Source organism: Aythya ferina (assembly GCF_964211825.1).
Source record: "Aythya ferina genome assembly, chromosome: 11".
Taxonomy (NCBI): Eukaryota; Metazoa; Chordata; class Aves; order Anseriformes; family Anatidae; genus Aythya; species Aythya ferina.
The window spans coordinates 23165326-23172434 of record NC_140307.1 but is presented as its reverse complement, the minus strand read 5'-3'; the positions used below and the strand labels follow the sequence as shown (position 1 = coordinate 23172434).

Genomic DNA, 7109 nt, shown 5'->3' with positions numbered 1-7109 from the left:
CCTAAAACTTACACTTACTCTTAACCGTAACCTTACCCTTAACATTAACCTAATACTTACCCTTACGTTTCCCTCACCCTAACCCTAAAATTAACCCTAACCATTACCCTAACACTTACCCTTACCCTAACCCTAACCGTAATCTCTAACCCTTACTCTAACCCTTACCCTGACCCGTACCCTTACCCTAAGCCTTTCCCTTAGCATAACCCATACCCTAACACGTACTTGTAGCCTTAACCTAACCGTTCCCCTTACCCTTACCCTTACCTTTACTGTCTCCGTTACCCTTACACTTACACTTACACTTAACATAAACCTTAACCTTAACCTAACCCTTATCATAAGCCATACAACAACACTTACATGTGCACTTACGCTTGTACTTACCCTAGCAATTACTCGTACAATTACCCTTAACCTTACTATTAAGCTAACCCTAAACCTTACCCTTATCCTAACACTTACCCTTATCCTAAACCTTACCCTTTCTGCTACACTTACCCTTTGCCTAATTCTAAATCTTACCCTAACCCTCACCCTTACCTAAATCTAACCATTACCCTAACCTTCACTCTTACCCTTACCATTATACTTACTTTTACCCTTAACCTAAACCTTACCCCAACCCTTACCCTGACCCTTACATTATCCCTAACCCTTACCCTAACCCTAACCCTAACCCTAACCCTAACCCTAACCCTAACCCTAACCCTAACCCTTACTCTAACCTTAACCCTTAACCTAAACCTTACACTTAATCTTAACTTTAACCTTACCCTTAAACTAATACATACCCTTACGTTTCCCTCATCATAACCCTAAAATTAACCGTAACCATTACCCTAACACTTATCCTTACCGAACCCTAACCCTAACCCTTACTCTAACTTTTACCCTGACCCGGACCCTTAGACTTCCCCTTCCCCTTCCCCTTCCCCTTCCCCTTCCCCTTCCCCTTCCCCTTCCCCTTCCCCTTCCCCTTCCCCTTCCCCTTCCCCTTCCCCTTCCACTTCCCCTTACTCTTACCCTTACCCTTACACTTACGGTTACCATTAATCTTACCCTTACCCTAACACTTACCCTTACCCTATTCCTTACACTTATCCTTATCCATACAACTTCCGCTTACCCTAACACTTAACCTTAACCTAACCCTAACCCTAAACCTTACCTGAACCCTTACCCTGACCCTTACATTAACCCTTACCCTAAAACTTACACTTAACCTTAACTTTACCCTTAACCTTAACCTAATACTTACCCTTACGTTTCCCGCACCCTAACCCTAAAATTAACTCTAACCATTACCCCAACACTTACCCTTACCCTAACCCTTACCCTTACCATAACCCATACTCTAACACATACCTCTACCCGTACCCATACCCTTACGGTAACCCTTACCCTTACCGTAACACTTACCCTTACTGTTACCGTTACCATTGCCCTTACCCTTACCCTTACCCTTACCCTTACCCTTACTCTTACCCTTACCCTATACCTTACCCTTAACCTAACCTTAAAGCTTACCCTTATCCTAACACTTACCCTTACTGTAAACCTTACCCTTTCTGCTACATTTACCCTTAGCGTAAATCTAAACCTTACACTTACCCTTAGCCTAACCCTCAGCCTTACCATTACCCATACCCTTATTCTTACCCTTTCCCGAACCCTTACCTTTACACTTACGGTTACCATTAACCTTACCCTTACCCTAACACTTATCCTTAACCTAACCCTTACCCTAAACCTTACCCCAACCCTTACCCTGACCCTTACATTAACCCAAACCCTTACCCTAAACCTTACACTTACTCTTAACCTTAACCTTACCCTTAACATTAACCTAATACTTACGCATACGTTTTCCTGACTTTAACCCTAAAACTAACCCTAACCATTACCCTAACACTTAACCTTACCCTAACCCTAACCCTAACCCTTACTCTAACCCTTACCCTGACCTGTACCCTTACACTTACCCTTACCCTTATACTCACCCTAATTCTTACCCATACCATAACCCATACCCTAACACATATTTGTACCCTTAACCTTACCGTTACCCTTAACCTTACCGTTACCCTTACTCTATCCCTTACCCTTACGCTTACCCTTAACATAAACCTTACCCTTGACCTTACCCTTACCATAAGCCATACAACAACAATAATGGAATAATGGCGCTCCAAACCCTAACCCCAAAACATTAAGACGCAAAAAACCCTAACCCAAAAACTTAGGGTAATACACCATAAATGTTTGTTCATTGTCTTATCTGTAGCAAATAGCATAGGCTGAGTCGAGGATCTCAGTACAGTAGCATTATTATTCGAGATTACAATGGCGGGTGTCCCACAAGCAGGAGGGTGCCTACTAATTCCATACACAGTTTATACACTTTTTTTTTCTGCCGAGGACCGGGACCCTCCCCTGTTTCCCCTTTAACTGTGCTATTCAAGGTTCATAATCTAGCTGGTGCTTCACAGAAAATACACAGCTGCTGGCCTGTTACAAGTCACATTTCTTTTGAGGTTTTTACTCTTTGAGGTGGTAACGTTTCTTACGCCGTGATTTCCACCTAATTGCTGTAAGGATTCTGGTTGTCTGCGTTTTACAAGGTTGTCTGTTATAATAAATAAAAGTCCCAAATAGGATTACAATCAAAGTTTACAATTCACTGAATGAATAGAGGTAAGCAAACAGTGCTGGGTACGCCGGGAGTCTCTGCTCCACCAAGACGCGCACCAGTTATACACCAGTTACCTCCCTTAAGGGATATAGAGAAGCCCTCTCAGATACGTCCGTCCTACTTCTCCTGCATGCGGCCGGAGGTCGGTCTAATTCTGGTGCTGTTGGTGGTGGAAGCTGGGGCAACGGTGGTACTGGTGGCGATACCACAGCCACCGGAGGGGGAGCCGCCGGGGGTGGATTGTTAGGATATGGAGGTGGTAGCTTATCCAACGGCTCACGTTTATCTTCTTTTTCTTTTTCATGTTCTTCTTGTTCTTCAAATTTCTTACCTGCTTTTAGTGTAAATATTGAGGCTGGAAAAGGACCTGAAGTCTTCCTGATCCATAATCCTGCATAATCACTTTCTTCCTGGCTAAAAGGTTCCTTTGAATTAACATGGATATTTAAGGCCTGGCAAATCCAGTCTTCGAAGGATCCAAAAACAGGCCAAAAGACATGTAGTCTTAAAGGCTCCTTTGGCCATTCTGTCACACAATACTGGACCATTTTTAATTTACTTTTTCCTTTTCTGGGGTCCCTATCATTCCAATTTCGAATCGTTATTCCTAATGGACTTTCTGGTGGTATGACTGGTAATTTGCTCCCTTTCTTCTGGTCTCTGGTCTTCGATTTTGTCTGACCCATCTAGGAATTTTACTATGGCAATTCCCACAGCCCTTGGTTACCTTAGTAAGAGTGTCTTGCAGGGGGTCGAGGACCTATCACACACCCACAAATCCTATAGGAATCCCTTCGGTCCTTCACCGGCCAAGTCCCTCGCGGGAGATTGGAACTGCGGTTAGAAGACCTCCACAATCGCTTCAGAACTAAGTTCCATCTCAGTCACACTCTTACACACACAGGCAACCGAACCCCACCCAACCGAACGGTATACGCTTTAAATGCTTACGACTCCGTCATCTTCGTTCGGATCTTCACACACACAGTTACGGGCAAAATATAGTGCTGCAGCTGGCAAGGGAGCTGAAAAAAAGAATCAGAAACGTTGCTTACCTTTATTCAGGTTCAAGATGCCATTAGTTCCGACCTGACTCAAACAGCAGCCACCAAATGGTGGGGGTGCCTCTCCTAGATCAAACCAGAAATCAGGAACCAAAGCCCTCCCGGACGAGCGCCCACTTGTAATAAATGACTGGGTCCCAAATAGGATTGCAATTGAAATTTACAATTTATTAAATGAATAGAGGTAAGCAAGCAGCGCTGGGTGCGCCAGGAGTCTCTGCTCCACCAAGACGCACACAAGTTACATCAGGCGGCTGGTTTTTATGCTGCTAGGCTAATACATATTCATTACTACTTCTACAAAAGGCAGGGTTATTCTAATTAGTTCCCAGAATCCAAACCCTCCCACTGGTGCAGGCGTTATCAGTCTCCGGTGGTCCCTCTGGGGGCCGCTCGTACTGAAGGCTCGTAGTCTTCCTCCCAGGCTTTTCTCTTGTCCATCTCCTTTGTCCATCTTGGCTGGATGGCAGACACTTGCATAGTGTCCCATGCAACAGTTGTAATAGTTAGCAGTTATTCTGAAACCCCTTTGTTCTCTTATCCCCTATTGACCCGAATTGCTGGACCATTCCTTTGCAAGATTCAAGAACTATATATATTAACCACTCTGGTTTTCTCAGACTTTTCATCATATCATGCGGCCCTAGCATTGTTCCATATTGACACGAATCAGATGAACTCATTTCACACTGTTAAGCTGTCTTATCACTGCAAGCATATCTCAATACCACCTTCCTTCCCTCTACAGGATGTAACTGCGCAAAAACAACATTTTTATTCCCACAACCTTGATCCCCTTACCCTGAAATCCTTATTCCCCTTAAACCTAACAACTCTAACCACAACCCTAACCCTTATTATCAACCCCCTAACGCTAATGACACTGACCTTAATCCAAACCCCAAACTGCCCCTAACCCCAGACAACCAACAACGAAACACACACACACAAAGATGGAAACTACAAAAAAGGCAAAACCCACGATACAGGCCCCAAATCACAAATACGCAACCAAAATGCTACAGAAAAGCCCCAGATGCAGGCCCCAAATGCTACTGCTAGGCCTCAAAAGCTCAAGATGCATCCCAAAGCAAAAATGCAGGCCCCAAACGTTACAGAAAAGCCCCCAAACCCAGGCTGCACAAGTCTACAAGCAGGCCCCAAACTGCCAACAGAAGCAGGCACCAACCACACCCAGATGCAGACCCCAACTGCCCACAAGCAGCTCCTACCCCACCACCCCCTCCCAAGAACTGGACTCCACCCAGACACTGGCCCAAGACCCGGACCCGACCCCCGCCAACCTCCCTACCCTCCCCCCGACACAGGTGTACAAGCAGCTCACAACCCGCCCCTTCAGAGACCGGTCCCACTCCCCCCACCCCCCCCAAGACACGGGATGCAGAGGTGTACAACCAACTCCCAACTCCCTCCCCCTCAAAGGGAGGCCCCAAAGACCCCCAAATGGAGGCTCCTAGAGTGAACAAACAGCTCCCAACTTCCCCAGGCACAGGCCCACCCCCCCCCCCCCCCAAACACAGGCCACAGAGGTGTATAAACAGCCCAGACCCCCCTCCAAGACCATGGCCCCTATAGTGTACAAGCAGCTCCCAACCACCCACAGATGCAGGCCCCAACCCTTCTCAAAAGGGAGGCACCTAGAATGCATGAGCAACTCCCAACCAGCCTAAACATAGGTCCAAAAGTGCACAAGCAGCTCCCAACCCCCCTCAAATACAGACCCCAAAAGTGTACAAGTAGCTCCCCCCAAAGACATGACCCAAAGGTATACAACCAGTTCCCAACACCCCTGAGACACAGGCCCCAACCGCCCCCCCAGACACAGTGACCCAAATTCTACAAGCAGCTCCCAACCCCTGCCAGGCAGGCCCCCTACCCTATACAAGCAGCTCCCAATCCTCCCCCCCCCCCCCGAGGGAGGCCCCCAAGCCCCCCACAAACACAGGCCCCTACAGTGTACAGGCAGCTCCCAGCCACCCCCAGATGCTGGCCCCAAAGTTGTACAAACAGCTCCCAGCCACCCTGCAGAAACAGATTCCTACATTGTACAAGCAGTTCCCAGCCCGCTAGACACAGGCCCTGACCCCCCACACATGCAGGCCCCAAAGGTGTACAAGCAGCTCCCACCCCTCCCCCAGACGCAGGTCCCAAGCCCCCCCCCCCAAACACAGGCCCCTACAACCAGCACCCAACCCCCTACCCCCGATGCCAGGCCCAAAGGTGTAGAAGCAGCTCCAAACCTCCTCCCTCAACCCAGGCTCCAACAGTGTACAAGCACCTCCCAACCAACCCTCCCCTTCCCCCCCCCCCCGCCCCCCGACACAGGCTCCAAAGGAATACAAAGAGCTCCCACCCCTCCCCCAGATGCTGGTCTCAACCCCCCCCCCCGCCCCCAGAAGCAGGCCCCAAAGGTGTCGAGTCAGCTCCCAACCCCCTCAATGCCGGCCCCAAGGGTCTACAAGCAGCTCCCCCCTTGCCCCCAGATACCGGCCCCCAGACACAGACCCCAAAAGCCTAATCACAGGCCCTGAACTCTAGAGGCAGGCTCCAAAACCCAGGACAAAGCCCCACTGGTTCGAGACAGGGCCCAAATCCCAGACACAGGCCCCAAACGCTAAACATATGCCAAAAAAAGTATTAGTGCTGGTGCCAAATGTTACAGACAGGCCCAAAAGCCCGAGATGCTCAAGGCTGAGACGTAACTTGGCTTTCTGAATTACTGGAAAGCAGCTTTCATTCTCAGATAATTGTGTGCAGGCTAGATAGGATGGGGCTTCAGGCACCTCTTCACCTGAGGAAACACACTGCCATCAGGCACCGCTGTGCCAGACAAGCTTGTTCTGCTAGAACACCCTACTCAGATGCACTGTGGCATTCAAGTGAACTGCTTTCATGCAAATATAACGACTGATGTTACAACCCACCTTGCCTGTGGCACCTGATGAACAGAAGAGTAAGCCACCGCAGCGCTTCAAAACCATCCCTGCACGTGCCGCTCCTTGTCGCTCTCTGGCTTTATCTCATATCCTTATCCACTTCTGTGGAGAGCCTGCCACGGCACCTGCAAAGCAAGACGGACACCTTTCATAGTCACCTTGTGCTACTTGGTCGTTCTGCTCCAACCCAGCTCATGACCAGCCCCTCTTCTTACACAGCTCTTCAGAGTGCAGTTTGCTCCTTTGAGCCTGTGCGAGACACCTGTGAAAGAAAAAGAAACGCATAGGCCGATGCAGCATCCAAAGACACAGCACAACTAGGTAAGTTACTCTCATCTGCTCCCTTACCTCTGCCGCTTACCAGCCCCCGAGGCAGATGCTTCAATCTAC

The 7109-nt window shown here is 48.4% G+C and overlaps 1 long non-coding RNA gene across 1 annotated transcript; it reads right to left on the bottom strand.

The window, feature by feature from the left end:
* Positions 1 to 3909: 3909 nt before the first annotated feature.
* On the bottom strand, positions 3910 to 6833 carry LOC311442497. The gene is made up of 2 exons (XR_014696669.1): positions 6708 to 6833; positions 3910 to 4235 (listed from the first exon to the last, which is right to left on the bottom strand). It is a non-coding gene; the product is annotated as an uncharacterized lncRNA (long non-coding RNA).
* Between the last annotated feature and the right edge of the window lie 276 nt (positions 6834 to 7109).